The sequence below is a fragment of the Rhinoderma darwinii genome, chromosome 3, assembly GCF_050947455.1.
Source record: "Rhinoderma darwinii isolate aRhiDar2 chromosome 3, aRhiDar2.hap1, whole genome shotgun sequence".
NCBI classification, from domain to species: domain Eukaryota; kingdom Metazoa; phylum Chordata; class Amphibia; order Anura; family Rhinodermatidae; genus Rhinoderma; species Rhinoderma darwinii.
This window is the reverse complement of record NC_134689.1, coordinates 313408231-313433533: the sequence shown is the minus strand read 5'-3', so window position 1 is coordinate 313433533 and position 25303 is coordinate 313408231. Positions and strand designations below refer to the sequence as shown.

The 25303-nt window shown below is 41.8% G+C and overlaps 1 long non-coding RNA gene across 1 annotated transcript; it reads right to left on the bottom strand.

Annotated features, from left to right (window-relative positions):
* Window positions 1-406: 406 nt before the first annotated feature.
* On the bottom strand, window positions 407-20184 carry LOC142749777 (uncharacterized). The gene is made up of 5 exons (XR_012882453.1): window positions 19711-20184; window positions 18674-18702; window positions 18459-18518; window positions 13476-13500; window positions 407-708 (listed from the first exon to the last, which is right to left on the bottom strand). It is a non-coding gene; the product is annotated as an uncharacterized LOC142749777 (long non-coding RNA).
* Between the last annotated feature and the right edge of the window lie 5119 nt (window positions 20185-25303).

The following is a 25303-nucleotide window of genomic DNA, read 5'->3' as shown; positions in this document are numbered from 1 at the left end:
GCATTGTAGGTTTATTGGCATCATTGATCTGGTATGAATTTGGTAGTAGGTCTGGAGACACTAAGCGGTTTTGTAGGCATAACAATATGGCCAGGAATGCAATGGTAAATTCATGTTCAGATGTTTCCAGGTCTCAGACATGGTCACAAAGTTCTTGCTCCTCAATGTACAGCAACACCCCATACACCCGGGGTCCATCATTGGTCTACAGCATGGAGTTGCTTTTTGCCCATCTAGAACCAGTAATATCTATTCCTTCAGAGTTATTGGTTCTTAAACTAATGAGAACATTGTACTTGTAAAACGAAGATTAAACTACCACCCAGTGACCAGCAGTATTGGCGACATCGGCCCATCACAGAAACCATCAACGTTGTTGCTTCTTTACCAAAAATGAGACAAGCTGTAAGGGTGAATTAAGTTTCTCTTTATTGAAAAAAGGCTTCACAGCTGGCATTAAGAAATGTAACGATTTAGAACCAAAATGGAGGTACAAGGTCATATTAGAAAACATAAGGTCATGGCAAGACAGTAGGATCAGTTCTTGAAGTTCTTGGTGCATTTTCAAACAGTCTGTTCTCGAATAGGATAGATCAAGCCAGAGTTTAGTTGAATCCAAGAAGCATCATCATGCAGTGGACATTGGAGTAACCATTCTCGACGTCTCATCAGTAGATTCCACTCCAACTGCACAGGGACTTGTAAGGGCTTTGAAAAATCAAAAAGAGAAAGGCCATTGGAATGTGGGTATTACTCGTGGACAGTCAGTCATCATTTACCATTACAATTTAATATAGATGCGTTCTCAATGAATGGAGTTGTATTTCACTTCATGCCTCAAGACCACTCAATTTAAGAACTGTCTCCCCAAACCCTTAAAGCAGCATGTCTTCCATGAATTCTCCACATGGGGCAGAGGCGGCAGTAGCACCCAGGCCCTGGTTTCGGAGAAGGTCCCTGCTACATAAGAGACCAGTATTATAAATTATGCATCGTAGGTGGGACCTACAGGTAGCGGCAGAGAATATTTTATAGGCCGTAGTGAAATGGACACTCCATTGGACTACTTGCTGAAACGATGGCCCACACGTCCCCATCTGCTCTAGGGGCTTCAGTGGACTCAAAGTTTAACTTGGTTAGTTGTTTTGCCGGAGATGCCACCTACTTTTGGTTTGTAGAGGAAAGTTCTCAGAGAAAGGGCAGGCCAGATTAACTTCAACAGCATCCTTCATTTTTACAGCGGATTCTAAGCTGCATTTAGTTTACCACGGGAGAGATCAGGAATCATAACAAGTCTACATAGTAACCAAAATAAATGCCAGAATAAAGGAAACCAAGCATCTTCAAATCATAAATGAACAGTAGAATATTTACTTCCAATAAAACCTATACAACACGTGCCATGACAGTCATGATAAATAGCAGGGCCTGAATGCAAACCAAACATTGTGTAGTTCGGTCCAAGAACCTGTTACAGCAGCCCGTCATTGAGAATGAAGAAGCCGTCTGTTCAGACATCAAGTATTTTGGGGGGTTTATTAAATCCTATTGTTGCAGGTTAAAAAGTGCAACTCCAGTCATATGGGGAAGATATTGCAGTGCAGAAATGTGCACAATAATAGTTTTTCTAAATAACGTGCATAGCAGATTGTAAGCCGCAGTCGGTTTGTGCTGAAAGTTAGACCCCGAATCTTCTGTGCGCGTTGTTTATAAAAACTATTATTGTGCACATTACTGCACTACAATCATTCCCCTACAATACCGGAGGTGCACTTTAACCTGCTAGTAAAAGGTCATGTTTATCAGTTGGGTTACAAGCTTAGTTTGTGGGTGCAATAGTACCCCGTGAGCTTCAGGTGCAGTGCCATCCCCTCCAAGGAAGTGTAACCACTCTCAGCCAAAAGGAGTGGACCATGGCACAAGTGGAAGGCATTTTCTAGCCCAAATACAGGACATTTGGGAAGCATTTGTAGTTCCTAGAACAGCATTAATAAGACATTCAGAAGATTCCATAATAGAAGCGTTGCCTGCATCAATGACAAGTTCCCCCTATGCTTTTTGTTTGGGTTCGCACCCTTGACATGCTCTTGAGCACCTTCCACAAAAAACACCACTGCTTGCACAAATCATTGAAACAACTAGATTTTATGTATTGTGGTTCTCAAGTTTAAATGTCTGCTCGTGAATATTTATTAGAGGATTCAGCCACTGTCCAGCCCCTTCAGAACACAGAATATATCAGCTAATTGGCCTTCAATGTGACCTCACAGACAGGCAACCTCAAGGAACAAGGCTACAAAATTTGTTTAGGTGGGCAAACCCACTAGACCCGTATTTCTCAACTCCAGCCATCTAGTTCAACCAATAAGTCAGGTTTTCTGGATTTTTTTTTTTAGTCCTGCACAGGGAATATAAAGCATAATCAGTGCATAGTGTTTTCCATTAGATGTCCTCAAATCAGGACCTATTGGGTGGTACTTGAGAAGAAACACTTTTTTGAGAGATCATGGGTGGAAAAGTCACTGAACGTGTTAATGGCTATTAAAAAGGGGGAAAAAAAAAAAAAAAAAAGTCTAACATTTTAAATTGTTTGTCTGAGGGTTTAAGAAATTCAGCAGTCTTCAGGAACGGTTATAAAACACAAAAAACAGGTATCACCCGTTATAGCCTCTGCCACTCCAGTGGTCCGATGATCTTCAGCAGCATATGACGGCTAAGGCCAGTTATTAGCTGCAGTGGTTATGTGGTGGTACGGTACGTCACCGCCTCAGGAAAATATACAATGATTAATAACCTGCCTAATTTCTTCAAACCCTTTAAAAAGGTGTTGTCCACTACCGGACAATTGACAACCTATCCACCGGCCACCACACCGATCTGCTGCTTCGGTGGCCTGCGCGCACCGGAAGTCATTGCACAGTATGCAATGTATGGAGCCGGAAGCAGTTGGCTCCATACATTGCATAGTGGCCGTGCTGCCAAACTGCAGCTCTGCCGCTATTCCGTGGCCATATGCTTCTGGCATGGACGTCCAATGCATAGAGGCAGCTGATCGGTCCCCCACAGATCATATACTGATGACCTATACGGTGGATAGGTCATCAGTTGTCCGGTAGTGGACAACCCCTTTAAATACTTTGTGTATCCATGCATTGAAAAACAAACCAAAAAAAAAACAACACTTATTCACACCCAAATCTCAAAAACAAATAGAGCTCAAATGGGAAACACTGTGGGCATACATTAGTCATAGACCATCTTTAGCCCAAAAAATTAAATATGTCTGTATACGTTCGCCTCAATTGTAGGCAAAAGGTTTTCTTTTTATTGTTTTTCAAAGGCAGACGTATGCAACTATAGCCATGCAGTTACATACATTTGTGTCATATGTTTGGCACCATTTTTATACAGTCTAGGCAAACCTGATACTTTTGTAACGAAAGGTTCACACTGCATTAACATAAATTACAATATTGAAAATTACCACAAATAAGTTCAAAGATGCCTCAAACCCAAAGCTCTGTATGTGTACACAGAACTGCATTAACAAGCACAGTAAATTTCAATGCTGACAAGCATGGCAGTAGTTCTGGGTGGCAGGGGATATATATATATATATATAGATATATATATATATATATATGTGTGTGTGTGTATATGTGTGTGTCTTTTCCTAATCCTGCCTAACCCTTTTGACTTATTTCAAACTCACAACATTCAAGTACTACAAGGCATCCATTGTGACCACTAGGACCCCAAATGCTGTGACAAGGTCAACAAGAACGCCGGTAATCCTCAAGAGCCAAAATGGTCTCAGCCCCATTGTTTTACACCACGCAGGAGACAACTAGTGTCCACATTTTAATTTCCAGTGTAGTTTAGAAAAACACAAGCCAAACTGGTGACTATGGGAATCCGGGTCATCAATACAGTTTCCAAACACTAGGCCAAGTAACTCAGAAAACACTGCTAAAAAACAGTGTCTGATTAATTACCGTATATCCAGAAATGAACAGATATTGGGCCATGTAATAGGTTTTATTCCGAACACACTAATGCAGTTACTATGCAACAGATAGAAGTGCATAAAACGCTTTATTTCCTTTATTAATTGAATAAAATAAATGTTAAAGAACAAATCAGACTTGTACTTTTTGAATTAGGCTATATCAGGGCTGGACAATTAAAATCGAAAAAAAAAAATAACGAAATTCAGAGCAAGAAGTCATTTTGCACATTGTTTTTTTTTTACATTTTTCACAGTTTAAACTGTATCTGCATCTTCAGGACAGATACTGTTGAATAAAATGGTAGAGCAGTGGGCCCTAAGGTCCCTGCTCTACCATTCACTATGTATCGCTGAACGCGAGTCAGTGACATCCTCGCGCCTGTCTGCGCAGAGCGGCACAGAACGAAGGGGGATCTCCTCCACTAGCCTTTGGAAAGGGGTTAGAGGAGTACGTATCTTATTTTTACTAGGCACAGTCGACTGCGCTATTCTGTCAAAACAACGGAACAGTCGCGGAACTGAGACAAACGGAAGCCATTAGAAACGGAAGCATTACCATTGAAATCAATGGTAATGCAAACGGAAGCTAAGGTTTCCATTTGCCTTTCCTCTTATGGGTTCCTGAGACGGAAAGGCCAGACGGAACCCATAACCGGAAAATGCTGATGTGAACGATAGGGATGTCACGATACCAGAATTTGGATTTCGCTACCGATACTTCATTTAGTATTGAGATTTCGATACTTCGCCAACAGTAATAAAAAATAAAAAAAAAGTTCTTCCATTTTCTGATGTGAGGCGCGTGGTGTGATGATGAATTTAACCTCCACGTGCCTCACATTAATGGTAATTAACCCCATTCGTTTTCTCAGTAATAATGGGTTAATATGTAAGGTACATGATGGGGTTAATTACTATTAATGTGAGGCACATGGAGGTAAAATTAATCACATCTTGTGCCCCTCAATAAGTGATAGAAAGCGGTTTTTATTTTTTTACAGCGTACACATCACAAATGATGCAAAAAAACTCATTGTGCAGGTTATTACGGCCGCGCCAATACCGAATGTGTGTATATTTTATGTATTGGGACTTTTTTTAATGTTTATTGAAAAAAAAGGTGCATGTGTATTTTTTTTTAAATTTAACATTACGTTATATTTTTATTTTATTTTTTAAACTTTAATGTACTGGCATATATCTATATTACAGTACATTAGCCTGTTTACTGATAGGTATGTCCTAACAACTGCCTGTGTACTAAGTATGCCCCAACAGGAAATATGGTAAGACAGCCCTGGGGTCCTTCAATGGACCCTGGGCTGTCTGCCCATATATGGTATGTCCCTCAATCGCGTCACAGGAATTCCCTGTGACGCAATTCAAGGGGCATCCCCCCCTTCTCATTTTCTCCAGAATGCTGCAGTCTGCTGTGATCGCAGCATTCAGGGGAGTAACGGCAGAGATGAGGTTTCTCTGATCTTCGACAGAGGGGCTGCGGCTGTGTAATACAGCCATTGCCCCGCTCCTGACAGGAAGTGCGTGCGCGGTCAGCATGAGGTGATGCGGCCGGCCCTGCACTAATGAGTGGCGGTTCAGGCACTGAAGACAGAATATGGGGGTGTTTTGTAGTGCGCCCGCCATGTTCTGTTTTCAGTGCCGCTGCTCATTAGTACAGCACCGGCCGCATCACATCATCCTGACCCCGTGCACATGTTATCAGGACTCCGGAGCAGGGCAGTGGCTGTATTACATAGCCACAGCCCCGCTCTCATACATTCATGTGTTACAATACTGAGCTGTGCGGCCGCACAGCTAAGTATCGAAATACATGAAATAACGGTATCGAACCGTTTGGGTATGCAGAGTATCGAAACAGTATCGAAGTTTCGATGCATCGTGCATCCCTAGTGAACAAGCCATTCTGTTGTAAACGGAAACCACGAAGCAGAGGTGAACAGAGTCGAACATACACCTTCATTTGTTTTCCTCTCCTGCAACAATGTAAATCTTTTGCATGCTCAGGGATTGGCATGACCGCAGCACATTTCTGTGCATGGACTTCCTGTCGTGACCTCCACTCTTATGAATGCTTATTGCGGTAGTAGAGAACACATGACTAGAGGATTACACAGACATTTGGGCTCTGTTCATGCTGGAACCATGGCTTCCGAAGCCACGACAAATACAACAGGTCAGTTTTCAAACAGTTACCGGTAAACACTGACAGATCCTATTAACTTTAGTGGTGTCGGTCGGGGGCTCCAGCATTTTTGACAACTAGACTAGAATTGTCCATAACAATATTATTTCTGTCAAGAATACCAGAAAGGCCCATTTAGACCCAGATAGAGGCCCTCTATGCAAATGTGAACAGAGCTGTAGTCCACAATATTTATTACTGCAAGCTCAGAAGTTCATTAGGGAAATGACAGTGTGACCACAAGCTCACAGGAATGTAATGTATACGGGACCTTGGGAAAAAGAGACTGGGTAGAACTGAAGGAGATACAGTAGAAAATTACAGTAGAAAATTGGAGTCTGTTCATACAATCCAGTGTTGACGCACGATTAGCTGTGGACCAGTACAATCCAAATCATTGCAATGAGAAAGTTATATAATCAATACCACAGCACTAATATGTCTAAGGATTTAAGCAAGCACCAACTAGAATGCTGCGTAACTTTTAGAAAAAAGGTTAAACAAAGCGCTCGCTCAGTAAAAATTTAATGACAGTCAGACTGACCCCTTTTCTTACGGTGTTAACAATTAGCTGCAATATGCTTACTGGAAGTCTTACAAGGGGCCTCATGAATTAGAACAATGACAAAAAGTGTCATTGTTGCCCATAGCAACCAAAGTCTGCTGTATAAAGGAAAACCTCCTTTCCATTTTTTCCCTCAGTGTAAAATCTAAACACATTAATAAGCAAAGTTTTTATAAGATGCACACAAAGGGTTATTAGCTCGCTGCGGTTTGTTTCTTAGCAAATTCGCATGTTCTTTTACCACGGATTTCACCCCTTCTACATTTAAAAATTTCAAATTCGCATTTTCTGATTTCCATTTGGAAATGTACCACATGAAGCGGATGAGATTTGTTCAAATCTCATCCACATGGCTGGTACTGTAATCCACTGCTACAAATCCGCATGCAAAATCTGGAGCGTTACCATGCAGTCTACCCAACAGGTATTTCTCCCAACACCATTATAAACATGTAAACTCAGCCAAGCGTGTTTATTTCAGTAGGGACAAGGGAAGAAACCGACAGCAATGACTTATCTGCAGTGGAAGCAAAGGCTCGGGAATGGAAAAATCCAATATGTCCAAACAGCCATCGGGTGATGGTCAAGAGGCCCCCGTAGATATTGGTTAGCCAATCCAGTTGAAATTGCTGGGTTTTAAACTACTTCTTAATGCGTATATGGGCATAAAAAGTGACACTTGATTTGCACGAATGAACAAAAAATAAAATAAATAAAAAGCCCTCTAGACATGTCAAGCACTGCGCGGAGACCCCCACCGAACTCTAAACAACCGAGCCCTGTGCAGCTCCATTTCCGATCAGCCTTCCTTGGAAAGCTGAGCTAGCGCTACATGAACGCAGACTTTCTATTAAAGGGGTTTTCCCATTATTATTTATCACCCATCCACTGGAATGGGCTTATCTTGCCGTTCCTGGAAGCCCCATTTTCCTTTTCAGCTGGAGGCAGACACTGGATACAACCCCCCCCCCCCCACTTCTGGTTCTGCCTGTATGGTTACAGCATTTTGAACCCAATAGTTTAATATGGTCCCATTATCAATAGTGACAAGAAATATCTTGACCACATCTGCCAAAATCCTAGCTGTGGATCCCAAGAGAAACGTTACGAAGAGAAGGCAGAACACACTAAAAAAGGGGCAAAAGTGGGAGCTTAATATTTATGATAAAGCACCTTCACTTTATAACGTTACTGTGGTAATAATTATTATTTTTTTCAATCTACCAATCTGGTAAAATGAATTTGTTTTTAGGACTTGTTCATAATCGCAAATTTGATGCTTAAAAAGGGGCTATCCCACCACATCAACTTATCACATATCCTGTGAATAGGTGATAAGTGTTTGATCAACAGCTGGGATGGCTGGTCTCCTGGTAGACGGCTGCGTGTACTCTGGACTTGATATAAAACACTGGACAACACTTGCTCAGTGGTCCAAAGGCCTGTTTTCAGATTAAAGTACATTTTGCATTTAATTTGGAAATCTCGGTCCCAGAGTCTGGAGGAAGAGTGGAGAGGCATCAATCCAAGTTATTTGTGGTCCAGTGTGAGGTTTCCACAGTCAGTGATGGTTCGAGGAGCCATGTCATCTACTGGTGTTGGTCCACTGTGTTATATCAAGTCCAGAGTCAACGCAGCGTCTAGCAGGATATTTTCGAGCACTTTATGCTTCCCTCTGCTGACAAGCTTTATGGAGATGCGGATTTCATTTTCCAGCAGGACTTGGCACCTGCCCACACTGCCAAAAGTAACAATACCTGGTGTAATAACCACAGTATCACTGCGCTTGATTGGCCAGCAAACCCACCTGACCTAAAGTAAATCTATGGGGTATTGTCAAGAGGAAGACGACACCAGACCCAATGCAGATGAGCTGGAGGCCGCTATCAAAGCAACCTGGGCTTCCATAACACGTCAGCAGTGTCACAGGCTGATCGCCTCCATGCCACACCGCATTGCTGCAGTAATTCATGCAAAAGGAGCCCGACCAAGTATTGAGGGCATATACTGGACATACTTTTCAGTAGGCCAACATTTCGGTATTAAGTCATTTTTGAAATTGGGCTTATATAATATTCTAATTTTCTGAGACACTAAATTTTCGGTTTTCATTAACATTAAAAGAAAAAAAAATGCTGGAAATAGATCACTCTGTGTAATGAATCTATATAATATATGAGTTTCACTTTTTAAATTGAATTACTGAAATAAATTCACTTTTTAATGATATTCTAATTCACTGAAAAGGACTAGTATAGCCATGTAATCTGTATATAAACAAAACGTAGAGCTTTTGATAAAGATGAAAATACAAATATAGTAGAAACTAAAGAACATCCAAATAGTAGGGCTGGGCAATCAAAGAAAAAATAAAAAACAGAAACTCAGCGCAATTAATAGAAGTCAACTTGCATTTATTTATTTTTTTTTAAATTTTCATTATTTTTCCCGGTTTAAACTGTATCTGCATCTTCAGGACGCAGATACAGTTGAATCCAATAGTAGAGCAGTGGGTCGTAACGTCCCTGCTCGTTCAATCATTATGTATCGCCAGACGTGTGGCAGTGACGTCATTGCTCCTGTCTGCGCCGAGCTGCAGATCTCCTTCCCTCATCGCTAGAATGGGGTTAGGCGAGTATGTATATTATATTTTTATCAGACATTATTGGGGCTGTGTGGGGGCAGCTATGTGGGCATTGTACTGTGAAGGGAGCCCTACGGGGGCAATATACTGTGAGGGGGCAGTGTCAGGGTATATTATATACACACCCCTTGAAAAAGCAATCTACGCGAAACGCGCGTTGGGGTTTTTCTCCATACTTGGGAGCTGTCACAACTGAGGAGCCACATGGGTTAGTACTTGCTTAGTTTTTTCATTAAACTGATGTGTTGTCATGCTTTTGCCTGGTTATTCGTATACTTAGACAATGTCTTGGATAGGCTATTTCCACCTTTTTGTCTTCTGAATAATCACTAATTGGTATTGACTAGATTAAATTATAAATCACTACCATAGTAGTTACTACTTTGTTATCCCCCATTACTCTTTACGATGACACATTATAGTGGGGATACTAATAACATACTCTGGACACAATTGATTTGTTAGCCTCTATTGCATTGTTCTAGGGACTTATTTTTGAGCATATTGATGACAACTCTCTTTGGGAACTTTCCCGATGTACGTATATAAAAATAAAAATAAAGTATTTTTGTGGCTCCATACTGTCTCCTACTGTGGAGATATGCAGTGATTTGGTTTGTAGTCTGTATTTTAACCATGTATTTTTGTATTGTCCAATAAAATTTGTAATTTTCTATAATTGTCGAAACTATTGAACCAAAGAACGCCTTTTAATTCAATGTCGTAGCGTGCAAATAGGGAGCGTGGCATGTGAAAGGGGTGTGGCCTAAATAGTACATTAATCGTACTAAGTTACATGTTCAATTAATCGTGATTCTGATAATAAATCGCCCACACCTACCAAATAGTATACGCTAAAGCTCTGTACCAGGTTTGCAATTACTTTGCAAATAAATGTGAACAAAGAAAGCAGGCATTTCATTTGAGAGAAAAGAACACACAAAACCTGAAGTGAATATATTTTATCTTGCTGTAAACGGTTACTGCCTTTCTCCACTCATCAGCCTCCTAAATTTTACTCACTCTTGGGTTTACTGCTAAATCCAAAATAAGGTGACTTACTGAAGGATCAGGTCACAGCTGCCCATAGAAATGAGGAGGGAGCAGAGAGGTAGAGACAGAAAGAAACACAGACACGCAGCTGCAGCTTCTAGGAAGTGTAAGGCTGGATTCACACGAGTATGTTCGGTCCGTAAAGGACGGAACGTATTTCGGCCGCAAGTCCCGGACCGAACACACTGCAGGGAGCCGGGCTCCTAGAATCATAGTTATGTACGACGCCACCAGTCCCTGCCTCTCCGTGGAACTACTGTCCCGTACTGAAAACATGATTACAGTAAGGGACAGTTGTCCCGCAGTGAGGCAGGGACTCCTCGCGTTGTACATAACTATGATGCTAGGAGCCCGGCTCCCTGCAGTGCGTTTGGTTCGGGACTTGCGGCCGAAATACAATCCGGCCTTTACGGACCGAACAGGCTCGTGTGAATCCAGCCTTACATCTCACCCCAGTGCTGGACTCTCAGCTACACTGCTCATTACTGCTGTACAAGCTCATAATTATATAAATAAATAACAGATAGGAGAGCATGATGTTCTCTGTGTGGGCAGTATATGTATAAATAAAATAAAAAAATAAAAAAAGGGATTAGGCTCCACCTCCTAGCTCAAAGAAAAACAGACTAAAAAGAGAAGGAAAAACTGCTAGGAAAACAAAAAAACCCTGCATATAATAGCCAGAAATAGTGTTCTCTCCCTCATGTACACACATGACAGCCTATTCCAAAAAGTCATCTGAAAGTTTAGGAACATTCTAAATGCAGTTTGCTGTACCCTGTAAGCAGCCATTTTTAAAGGCCGGGAGATGCTAACACTAAAGTACCAGCAAATCTAGAAGGGACTAGTAAAATGGGAGGTCATTACTTTGTGACTGACGGTGCATTCCATTGAAACAAAAAAATAAGTCTTGCAGAAATATTTTGGCTGGTATACTGCTCAGGGTTATGGCTTAATGTACAGTCTTCTATAGCAGACAGTAGTTGGGGGGGGGGGGTGGATCCTTTATTCTGAGGGACAACCCCTTTGATCAGGTGATAATTTGTGGAGGGATAACCCCTTTAACCTGTTCCCACACCACAACGTAATAGAATGTCGTGGTGCAGGGGGTGATGTTTGGAGCGGGCTCATCCAACGAGCCGCTTCTGTACGCAGTGGGTGTCAGCTGTGTATTACAGCTGACCACCGGGACTAACGGCCAGGAACAGCGATAATGCTGTTGCTGGCTGTTTAACAGCCTTGAATGCTGCGATTAATCACGATCGCAGCATCTAAGGCGTTAGAAAGAGGGGATGCCCTCCTCTGACAGCTTATCGGCCACCAAGCCTCGCGATTGCGGGGTGCCGATGTTAGTCATGGCAGCGCAGGGGCCTAAGAGCCTTTCTTCATCTCCTGTCCGTACTATTACAATATACCATTCAACCCGCACGGTGAATGGCGAAAAAAAATAAGAGTGAATCCCTAAATGTCATTTCATATCGCACAAAAAAAAACAAAACAATAAAAAAAAAAAACATATCATGTAGCCCAAAATGGTACCAATAAAAACTACTGTTCACCCCTCAAAAAAAATAAGGCCTTATACTGCACAATCAATGGAGAAACCCCCCCCCCCACCCTTCTACCCTTTTCCTGCTCCCTCTGCCTCCCCGACCACTTTCTGACTATATGGTCAGGAGTTACGAAAACAGTGTAGCTTGCTGAGCTGCGCTATTTCCCTAACTCCCATTGTAGTATATGGCAGTTACAGAAGGAACGTAGCATGCGAGCTACGCAGTTTCCTGATTCATGGTCAGCAACACAGAGCGGCAGAACAGGGTTTAGGGGCCCCATTCTAGTTAAAGGTTGGTACCCACATCTGAAATGTATGACATTCTGTAGATGTGCCATAAATCTCTCATAGGAAAACCCCTTTAATACATCTCCCCCTATAGGTTTAGTATCCCTTTGAGTGGAGTGTTTGCACGAACAAAATCCGGTGGCTTTTAACTATGACCCAAAAACTTTTTTTTTGCTAAACTGGATACTATAGTAAAAAGTGCTTGCTCCACTAACTGCCTGTATTACACAGCCAACAATTTCACAAGTACAATACAAGTTTCATTTTACGCAATAAACCATGTCCAGCATGCATCTGGGAAACCGTTAAGTAAACAGAACGTTTACGTTCTACATATCCTTATCAACTTAGACACTAATAAGTGACCTAGCCCATTCCCCTCAGGCCGGGTTTACACGAGCATGTGCGTTTTGCGTGCGCAAAAGGTCCCCAACAGCTCCGTGTGTCATCAGCGTATGATGCGTGATTTTCGTGGTGCTTTTCTGTTTTCATTCATCCTTTACAGTGCTGTTGCACGAATCACGCTTGTCCCACGGAAGTGCATCCGTGTGGCATGCGTGGTTTTCACGCACCCATTGACTTCAATGGGTGCGTGATGCGCGAACAGCGCACAAATATAGGACATGTCATGAGTTTCACGCAGCGGACATACGCTGCGTGAAAATCACGCACCTGTCTAAACGGCCCCATAGACTAATATGGGTCCCTGCGACGCTCGTGAAAATCACGGACGTATAACACGCTCGTGTAAATGAGCCCTCAGGGACATACAAAAGCAAAACAGTAATTATACTCCAAGCCCTAAAGTATCAGTATGTTGTTTACCACCCAGACCAAGTGCCTAATGGGTCATGACAATGTAGCATACAGTTTACTGCTCAGGCATGTGGCACAATTGAAAGGAAATTCAAATGGAATTTTGAGGCACAATTTTCTGCCTGCAAAAAACTCTGTGTGAACATACCCTAAGTACAAAGCCTTTGCAACGTGCAAGAACAGATATATAAACATTATGTGAGGATCGCTCACTTTTGCTTTGTCATTGTGCAATTTGCAAAATACTTCACAACCCTGAAATAGGTTATGGAGATATATACATACACACCCCCACATACAAAAAAAACAGGGATCACGTTGTAAAGGTAAGAAAACCAAACTTACCGAAGTGTAGGCCTCCAATGTTTGTCTGGAGAGGAAACAAATATACATAGTTAGAAAGCAGACTAGCAGAACACCGCACAATTATAGTCAGTGGTTCAGTAGAACCAACCAAAATAAGCTCATGAAATTTCCACAAGACAAAAGTTAAAGATTTTGTATTCCAAGCTGGGAGAAAATATTTTTGTTCTACTTAAGCTTTTAGGTTTACTTGAACCATATTTTGAAAAGCAACAGATTAGCAGCATAAAGCATTTTTCCAAAACAAGGTGGAATTATTCAAAAGGGTCACTCACGTATTTCATTTTAGTAATAAGAAATAATGCAGAATAGAAATACCAGGGTTTTTTAATTGGCATTTAATTGGGAGAGACCCTGGTTTTTTGCAGTATACAGTACAGCAGTGACAGGGTCGGTGCACTTTATGGCAGCTATAATTAATGGAAAGAAGCGATAGAGAAATGTTAGATTAGTCCCCTGGAAGTGATGGGAGTACAGCCACCTTTCCCATGGAGCAACAGGAGATACATTCAGAGCCTTAACGGTGTCTACATTGTTGCTATTCTGTATTATCCAGGCCTTCAGACGTACAACAGAGCAGTCATTAATTCCCACACCCTCTAATGATTATGATATGAACAGTGAGCTAGCGAAAATAGTGTGTCAGCCTATTGTGTGTTTAGTGACCAGTTAGAAAACTGGAATATTTTACTATTCACATAACATTTTTTAACAAAAATATATATTATTTTTATCATAAAAAATTGATTTAAAATATGTAGTTTTGAAACATTCATTTTAAGCTTATACTGCAGAATACTGGGTAGACCTATACAGGAACTATCCACCTGTAATACCGCAGTGACAACCCCAACAGATGTGCAGCAAACCACATTAGCGGATATACAGTACATGCTCAAAATGTCTAGAATTACAAAAACACTGGTCCAAATTATTAATCATGGTGTACTTCGTGCCAATAAAATTGGGGATGCCAGTTGGAGAGAAGTGCGACTAATTACACCTCGTGCATTTGTAATTGTCCGATTGTAAGAATTTATTTTTATACCCATGTCCATCCGCATATTTGCCCCTTAACCTTTGGCTTTGATAAACTAGTCTAAGGGCTTATTCAGACGAACGTGACATACGTCCGTGCAACGCACGTGATTTTCACACGCCTCGCACGGACCTATATTAGTCTATGGGCCAGTGCAGACAGTCTGTGATTTTTACGCAGCGTGAGTCCGCTGCGTAAAACTCACGACATGTCCGTTCTTTGTGCGTATTTCATGCATCACGCACCCATTGAAGTGAATGGGTGCGTGAAAATCACGCGCACCACACGGAAGCACTTCCGTGGGACGCGCGTGATTCGTGCAACGGCAGTGAAAAGGATGAATGTAAACAGAAAATCACGCAGCCGCGCATCATATGCTGATGACACACGGAGCTGTTAAGTGCCTTTTGCGCACGCAAAACGCTGCGTTTTTTGCGTGCGCAAAACACACACTTGTGTGAATCCGGCTTAAAAGTAAGTTTACAGCTTGTCTGCACTCCTTTTATAGCAGTTCTTTTTTTCTAGAGCGAGAAGACAAAATGTTGCAATTTCAGATTCAATTTCTTCCAAAGTCAGGCATAAACCGAAAAATAAATGTGAGTCACTGGATTTAAAAGGGTTGTCCAGGTTGGGGGGGGGATGTTTTTCATACAGATGACAGTCACAGGATAGATCATCAGTATATGCTCGGTAGGGATCAGACTAAGGATGCACAATGCATCGAAACTTCGATAGTGCGCTGAGGCAGCTGATCGATGCAGGGTCCGTGTGTCAGACCACCACCGATCATATGCTGATGAACTATCCTGGCTATTTCATCAGTTAAAAAAAAAAAAAACAGCCCTCAACCTGGACAACCAATTTTAAACACATTTAACTACAGTAAAACAACTCCTAGTATAATCACATTTCATACAAATATAGCAACATGTTACCCATAAACAACTTAGGTTTGTGAACCACTAGCCGACGATACCAGAAACTGGATATCTAGTGTTAGTCCTCATCTTTGATCTCAACTCCTATATTAAATTTCTCACAGGAATTTTCCCAACAGATACCCCTGTTCCCATCACCACTCCTTGCTTACAGAAGTGCCATCTCCTCCTCCACAGCACCTGACCTTGGCTAGCAGGGATTGTCTGACGCAGTCATGTGCGGTGGTCTGTGGATGATACATCATGCACAAATGTAAACAAGGTTATGGCAGAGGACAGGTCGCTGGCAGTGGGGTTACAGAAACATTGTTAGGCTCTGTTCACACCTGCGTTGGGGTCCCGTTCTGACACTGTTAGAGGTTTCCGTCAGAACGCGACCCTGAGCAGACGCAAACTGACACGTTTACATCACCCTTTACTTTTAATGGTGACGGAGCCGGTGCCCGTGGTTTCAGTTTGTCTTTTGTGCATCGGATCCGACGTTTTGCCGGAAGCAATAGCGTAGTTGACTACGCTATTGCTTCTGGAAAAACGATGGATCCGGTGGACAAAAGAGACGGAAACCTCTGATGAAACCCCAATCGCAGATGTGAACAGAGCCTTAGACAAATGTTTTGAAAAGCTTTGTATTTTACCCTTAATTGAAACTTTGACATTATTAAATATTTTGAGTGTTCAGCAGGTAAAGAAAATACTGTCAGTAGCAGAATGCGGATATCTTTCCTTCATGTTTTAAAGGGCTCCAACGCATTTAGCTAGAGTACAAATCTGACAAGTACATATTCAAGAATAAAGGCGTCCGTGCACATTAGATGACAGCCGGACGAAAACGCTTATTTCAGAGGGATCGGCAGGCTTTTTAATAGTGTATGGTCACCTTAAGACAATCAGGTTATTTTATTTATTTTTTGCAAAAGAGCGCTTATTGAGAGACAGCGCTCCTTCAAATGGCATGACAGTAGCATCTAGTAAGGTTGATGTGATAAAATCATTCCTAGATGGCACACAACTGGATTAGAGAAACTGCACAAGCACAATGGGCCTAATGTATAAAGTGTCCAGCTTTGCCCATAGTCCCCAGATCCCGGCTTTTAATTTGCCAGAGCATATTTGAAATGTAGAGGTGGTGTAAATGTCCACAGAGGCCTCTTTCTTGGAACCTTTTTTAATGGGTCCCAAGATGCTTCCTTGATGTCGCTGGTACAAACAAAAAAATGCTGTGGGCCTATATTGACTCAATCACCTGTGTTCATGGTTCTTTACACTGTCCTTTAGGTTGTAAAATGGTTGTTACCAAGCCTCCACCGTCCTCCAGTGGCTTGAATGCCCTATTTTATTTTGATGCATCAGACAAACCCAGGCTAATGAGGCCCTCAAGACCTTTGTGGAAACTGAAGGCCTTATGATTTCTGGTGTGACACTAATACAAGCTTTACTATGAAAAACATTACCGTCTAGTGGCCTTATGGGAGGGGCAATAAGGGGCATTTTGCAAAGGGCCTGAATAATCTACACAAGAGGATAACAGGCATGTATTTGCTTAGCAGGTTGGGCAATGAGCAAAACACTAGGCTTTCTAAAATTACATATTTAATTTAAAAAAAAAAAAAAACATTTGTGAGTAATATCAGCATATAGTGGAGTTGATCAAATTCATTGCCCTACATGTTTTTTATATAAATGAAAGGATATAATTGGAATGCTAAGATTTCCTAGACTAAAGAGTTTACATATTAATTTAAAAAAAATAAAAATAAAATCAAACTAATTCAGACATAAAACATAGATAAAGTTACAAGCTAGGTTTAGGGTCTTTAAAAACATCTGAGTACGGTTTTATACACTTGGGAGATTAAGTGCGGACATACCGCCATACATTTATTGCAATTCATCCGGTAACACCCATATAAACTGTAGAAAAAGTACCAGCTCCCAGCCAGGGGGGGGGGGGGGGGGTGGGGGGGTGCAACTGGAGGTACTTTAATGATCTGCCAGGGATTATATATATATGTGACAGATGGATGAATAGAAAATAAAAAAAGGTTCTGTATAAACATAACTAGAAAGTTTTGTGCCCCTGGATGTTCCTACCTGTAATATGTGGACTCTCAATATATTAATATGCATTTTTAAGCTATATAAACTCCTGAAATATTTGTACAGTTAACAAAAAAAGTACATAGCTTTACATACAATTTAGTATTTGTGTGTAAATTACAGTTATTTGTATGTAAACGGCACTGTAATAATAAAAAAAATCACTACCAGATTCTGATTGGGTTTACAATGAAAGTTTTTGTACAAACTAGAACTCATGTACTCGTTACATTTTGTAGTTAATAATTACACATCATTTTCTGAATTGTGCAGCCACACGCTTCTTACTGAAAAATGGTTCATGATAAATCTACATTACCGCATTCAATTCTAATGCTGTAGAACATCTAAACTACTGAAACAAAAACTTTCTAAAACGTCGCCACTTTATAGGGGGGAAAAAAAAAGAAAAAACTTATCTACTTTCGTCAGCATTTGATAACGTTTTAAATTAAAAATAGTAATATCCCGGATAGAGAAATACATGGAGAGTATAAGTCATTTAAATAATAACATGTACCTCCAATAAAATACATAAAAATTTATAATATGTACAAATATTTTCCCATTTCTTGATGCAAAAAAATATAAATACCATTAAATAGATGTAATATTAATCCCAGAATCTGCAACTCTTCCACTAAGACAATACAAAAAAAAAAAAAAAAAAAACTATACATAAATTGTGGTATTTTAACCACGAACACAAATTAGTGTTTTTTTTTTTAATTATCATTATTAGCAAATAAACTGAAAAAAATAAAAAAAAGGAACCATAAACTAAAACGTATATTTTATGAATTTTTTTTTATATATATATTTTTAAAATATTTCACATAGGAAAAAAAGTGCAGAGACAGAATTAGTAATTTTTATAAAGAAGACACACACCTGGTAATAAATATCACTCTGTATTCGATCATAAATTATAGAAACATCTTCTTCGTTTACCTGCGAATAAAAAAAAAACCAATTGGTTAATATGAAGCGTAATAGGAAGATATTCCGTTTGTAGCTAAATTATGTTTTGACGGCTGGAGGATTAACAACAGCCAAATATCAAAGATCCAAATAGTAAAAAACATAGTATAAAATAAACCACTTACATTTAACAGTCTTGAAAACACGAGTCCACCTAAAGGGAGATAAATCTTAATTATAAAAATATATATACACACACACATACAGATTAACAGATTGTGCACAAAGAAAAGAAACACGGCATCAAATATTGCCATGAACCGAGATCACCCGGGGAATAGTCTCTTCTGGGTTATATAGAATATAAAACGCACATTTTATCTATCATAACATTATATTCTAGGTTTATGAAAAGTCCAACTATACAGAACGTGATCTATAAGAACGTTTACATGATGGTGCATAACAAAGGAACAGAAATATTAATCTGCTAAAATAAAACTGCAAATACATTCACCAGCATAGACTCCACTTATACATAAAATAATAGAAATTCGCCCTGGTATCAAAGTGGTGATAAAACAAAGGATATTATCTCAAAAGGTCTTAGAATATACATCTGGCGCTTTGACATATAAAGTTGGGGAGTACTTATCACTCCTGAACCACATTTGCACATAAAGGGGGTCAAATACGGCATAAAAATAGACCTGGCAGGTTAAGAGTTAAAGACGACACCCCACATACAAAAAAGAAGCAATGTATATATTATGTCGCCTATACCAGGATCCAGTGTTATAAAGGAGCAGAATAACATGCATTGGCCATCATGTGTAATGTCTAATAACTTAATGGAATAAGCCAAGGAATCTGCATATAAAGACTGATAATCGGTAGAAAATGTGATAAATGGCGGCAGAGATACGGACGTATGTGCAGCGCACAGGACATGGAGGGACAGCTGCCGGGACCGTACACCACAGGCAGCCCTACAGCGGCAACACGCACAAAAATGGAGAAAACGCCAAAATAGCGATATAAAGACTAGAATGTCCCCGTCCTGACAGCTCAGGACACCGAGACGTGCTCACGGGACGCGGCTGGAGTCACACACGAGGCTCCGGGGCCACATACAGTCCGTGCGCTGGTTCTCAAGGACACTTGTTATTTTTTCTCTTCCCCACCCAAGGACAAAGAAGGAAGAAGCAGCCGCCATACTCACCCATTAGCAGCCGCCATTACAGGGAGGATCTGTCAGTCGGTTCTCTGGGCCACAGAGAAGCCTGGGGACCCCAAACACCTCACCACCTGTATCTATAGGTGATTACCAACCACCCCTTCTACAGAGGAGCCCCCGTATGATCCATTTGAGGAGCAGAGCTGCGGACAAAGGCAGATGCCTTCCTTCTCCCACCGCCATTTTGTGGTGCCTTCCTCTCGTTCTCTTTCTGCCTCACGTACAAACGGTGCCCCTCGTCCCCCTATTACATACACTACCAGTATTCTCCTGAGCCCTCACTCCCAGTACCCAGCTTTGACACTGAGTATTTGGGGCTCCCTGCATCTGTTTACTGCCCAACTCGCCGCCCGCCATCCTGCAGCAGCAGCCGCGTCTCTCTCCTCAGCACTTCTTCTCCCTCCGAACCTCGTTCCCTCCTTATCAACGTAGAGCGGCAACATGCTAGTCACTGAGCACCTCCCTGACGTCACCGCCATGTGACAGCGAGGGCGGGGTTCAGTGGGGGAGCTCCAGGCGGAGGAGGCAGGGCGAGTGGAGAGCACATGCTGCTGAGTGAGGAGCGGAGCTGTGTCTTGCCTGACCTGTGCTCTCCTATACAGCGGTGTCCTGACCTGTGCTCTCCTATACAGCGGTGTCCTGACCTGTGCTCTCCTATACAGCGCTCTCCTATACAGCCGACCATAGCCGGGAGATACCTGTCAGCAGAGACTCAGACCATGAGTTTGTCACATTCTTTTGTCCCAGAGGTTATTTTTCTGTCCACAGTGGTCTACCGTGCTAGTTGTTTTTGTTTTGCTTTTTTTCGTTTTATTTTTACCCATAAATTATAAAAACATTTTTTGACATGTAAAAAAAAAACTTTGCGATGATGACTGAAATTTTTGTCGTACTTGATATTTAATGACCAGCTAAAAAAATTCTGAGGCTCAGATTGTTGGAAATCGTTCTTTTGCATAAAAGCATATGGTGGCCAACATCTGCATGGACTTTGTATATTTTCCCTGTGTTTGCGTAGATTTCCTTCCACACCCCAAAAATATACAGATAGGGAACTTAGAGTGTGAGCCCCCCTGAGGACAGTGAGTGATGACAATCTGTACAGCGCTGTGAAATATGTTGCCGTTATGTAAGCGAAAATAAATTTGGCCAATTAACCCCTTCCCGCTTTGGCCACTTCTGACCTTCCTGACAGCCTTATTTTTCAAATCTGACGTCTCACTTTATGTGGTAATAACTTTGGAATACTTTTACCCATCAAAGCGATAGTGAGATTGTTTTCTCGTGACACATTGTACTTTATGTTACTGGTAATATTTGGTCGAACAATTTAGTATTTAACGATGAAAAACACCAAAATGTAGCAAAATTTTTTATTTTTATAAATTTAAATGTATCTGCTTGTAAGACAGATGGCTGTCTATACCACCCAAAATAGTTGCTAATTAAAATTTCCCATATGTCTACTTTAGATTGGCATCGTTTTTTGAACATTCTTTTATTTTTCTAGGACGTTACAAGGCTTAGAACTTTAGCAGAAATGTATCACATTTTCATGAAAATTTCAAATTGAGACACCCATACAATACAAAACCCCATAAATCACCCCATTTAAAAAAAAAACTGCACCCCCTCAAAGTATTCAAAGCAGCATTTAGAAAGTTTCTTAACCCTTTAGGCGTTTTATAAATATTAAAGTAAAAGAGAGGTCAAATTTACAAATTTCATTTTTTTTTTCAGAAATTATTTTTTTCCTGTAACACAGAAGGTTTTACCAGAGACACACAACTCTTAAAAATATTTATTGCCCAGATTCTGCAGTTTTTCGAAATATCCCAATCATCGCCCTAGTGTGCTTATCGACTGAAACACTGGCCTCCGAAGCAAAGGAGCACCTAGTGGATTTTGGGGCCTTCTTTTTATTGAATTATATTTTAGGCACCATGTCAGGTTTAAAGAAGTCTTGTGGGGCCAAAACAAAAGAAACACCCCAAAAAAGACCCCATTTTGGAAACTAAACCCACAAGGAATTCATCTAGGGGAGTAGTGAGCATTTTGACCCCACAGGTGTTTCATAGATTTTATTAGAATTTGGACGTGCAAATAAAATGTTTTCCAATAAGATGTAGTTTTAGCTAAAAAAAACAACAACTATTTCCACACGGAATAAAGAAGAAAAAGCCCCACAACCATTGTAACGCAACTTCTCCAGGGAAATACCTCATATGTGGTCATAAACTGCTGTTTGGGCACACGGCGTGGCTCAGAAGAAAAAGAGCTTCATTTGGCTTTTGGAGCACAGATTGTCGGTTTTGCAAAGCCCCTAAGGTACCAGTACAGTGGAAACTACCCCAAAACAACTCCATTTGAGAAACTACACCCCTTGAGGAATTAATCTAGGGGTGTAGTGAGCATTTTGACCCCACAGGTTTTTCATAGATTTTATTAGAATCGGGAAGTGAAAATAACAATTATTTTTTTTTTCCCAGTAAGATGTAGCTTTAGCTCAAAATGTTTCATTTTCTCAACAAATAAAAGGAGAAAAAGCAACCCAACATTTGTAAAGCAAATTCTTCAGAGTACGGCAATACCCCATATCTGGTCATAGACTGCTGTTTGGGCACAAGGTAGGGCTCAGAAGGGAAGGAGCGTCATTTGGCTTTTGGAGTGCAGATTTTGCAGAATTGGTTTCTGGGTGCTATGTCGCATTTGCAAAGCCCCTGTGGTACCAAAACAGTGGAAACCCCCCAGAAGTGACCCCATTTTGGAAACTACACCCCTCAATGTATTCACCTAGGGGTTTTGTGAGCATGTTAACCCCGCAGTTGTTTTGCAGAAATTAGTGTGCACTCGATGTTGCAGAGTAAAAAAATTAAACATTTTCCATAGATATGCCAATATGTGGTGCCCAGCTTGTGCCACCATAAAAAGACAGCTCCCTAATTAATATGCTGTGTTTCTTGTTTTAGAAACACCCTACATGTGGCCCTAATCTTTCGAAAGGACAGTCGACCATGCTCAGGAGTGAGAGAGTACCATGCGAAATTGAGGCCTAATTTGGCGACTTACAGAGTATTGGTTCACAGTTGCAGAGGCTCTGATGTGAAATAATAAAAGAAACCCCTGAGAAGTGACCCCATTTTGGAAACCACAGCCCTCAAGGCATTTATTAAGGGATGTAGTGAGCATTTTCACCCTGCAGGTTTTTTCCATAAATGATTGCGCTGTGGATGGTGCTAAGTAAAAATGAAATTTTTCCCCAGATATGCCATTTCAGTGGTAAATGTGTTGTGCCCAGCTTGTGCCACTGGAGACACCCCCCCAAAAATTTTTGTTAAAAGGGTATGGCGGTACCATATATGTGTAAGTAAACTGCTGTTTGGGCACCCTGTAGGCCTCAAAATGGAGGGAGCGCCATTTGGCTTTTGGAGCGTGGATTTTGCTTGGTAGTAGTTTTGTTTGGAGTTTTACTGGTATTTCAGTTTATAATGTGGGGGCATATGTAAGCTGGGTGGAGTACATCAGGGTATAATCAGGTAATATAATAATGGGGTAAAAAAATACAGTAAAATAATCCATAGATGTGTGTTACGTTGTGAAGCAATCCTTTATGCACAGGCCAGTGTCTCACTGATAAATTGTGTCCTTACTTATCCCCCTTTTGGTCCACGCTTCGCACTGTAACGTCCGCTCTAGGGTGCGCTCACTAGCTCAATCCAGCCTTAAGGAGCCAGAGCGCACACATGTGTGAGATTGAGCTGATTGCTCCAAGATCACCCTGGACTGTAAGAAGGGCTCTGCCCCTCTCTGCATTGCTGGAGCTTTGTTGTCATTACCCTAGTTTGTCTTTGCAAATGGTCTCCTAAGTGTTTTCCAGTTCCCTGTGTTTCCCGTTCCTGTAACCTGTATCCCGTGCTATCCTAGTCTAAGTGCCATATTGAGTTGGAGTCGTGCTGCGCTGACTACCATGCCGGTCCTGCTACACCATGCCTGGTGCCTGCCTGCTGCCTAGTCCTAGCCGAGCCTATCTTGCTACTGTCTGAGCTACCACAGGTACACCTATACGAACTATAGACTGTGTGCTGTTGGCCAGCTGCCATACCGTTAAGGCGGCACAGTCCAGTGGGTCCACATACCCAACGTGACAGTAAGCTCAGGCCCTGGACCCCGCTGGGCAATCCAAGACCATGATGACGTCACAAGAGATGCGGGCGAATATGCTAGACCTCTGGTCTCGACAGGACCAACTCCTCCAGGCATTGAACATTATTGCACATCCACTGGATGTGCAAGTGCCGTTTCTCCTATCTCTACCCTCACCAAGAAAGGCATGAATGCCGAGGTGGACTCCTGAGGCGGAATCCACATTTAATAGCCTGAAGAGTGCCTTCACGGTTCCAAGGGAAAAACTGTGGTATGTGGCTATTACTCTAAACTCTTCTCTTCCGCAGAACGCAACTACTCGATTGGGGATCGGGAGTTACTGCCCATCAATTTGGCTCAGGAGGAGTGGAGACATCTACTAGAGGGCGCAGTTCATTCCATCTTGACTGAATCCACGTCCAGCCAGGTGGTCGCTGTTCTTCGCCCAGTTCCAGTTTGAGCTCCACTACCGTCCGGCCGACAACAATGTGAGGGCCGATGCCTTGTCCAGGTCGTTCGAGACAGAGGATACTTTAGAGTCTCCACAGAATATCATTGATCCATCCTGCATCATCCCTGTCAACCCTCTACAAGTTAGAGACATTCCCCAGGGGAGGACTTTTGTTCGTCTGGCAGACAGAAGAAGAATCCTCCGCTGGGGACACAGTTCCAAACTGGCAGGTCACACGGGTGCCCGTAAGAACCGAGACCTGATTGCTCGTCCGTTCTGGTGACCCACGCTGCCCAAAGACATCACAGGCTTTGTCTCCTCCTGCACGGTGTGTGCGCAGCAAATAAAGTTTCCCACTCCAAACCGGCTGGCCTCCTTCAGCCGTTGCCTGTGTGTGCCCAATGCCCCCTGGCAACATATTGCTATGGACTTTGTCACGGACTGGCCTACCTTCTGCTTCCCGACTAGCCAATCTCTTCATCCAACACATCTTCCGTCTGCACGGCTTGCCTCTGCATATTGTATCGGATCGGGGGCTTAATTTCACCTCAAAGTTCTGGAGAGCCACCTGCGGACTCCTCGGTGTGAAGTTGGAATTTTCCTCAGCCTACCATCCCCAGTTCAATGGTGAAGTTGAGTGAATAAATCAGATTATGGAGAATTATCTACAACACTTTATCTCCAGGCAGCATTATGACTGGGTGCAGCTGCTTTCTTGGACTGAGTTCTCCTACAACAACCACACTGGTGAGTCCACCGCCTCCAGCCCATTCTTCATTGTTTACGGCCAACACCCACGAATACCTCTCCCTGTTTCCACTACGTCCCAGGTACCTGCAGCTGACTACATTCAGGGACTTTCTACAAATCTGGCAGCAGACCCGATCTTCTATTCTGCTGGCGGTCGACCACATGAAAAGAGAGACAGACACAAGAAGACGAGAGCCTCCCCAGTTTCTTCCAGGCACTAAGGTCTGGCTGTCC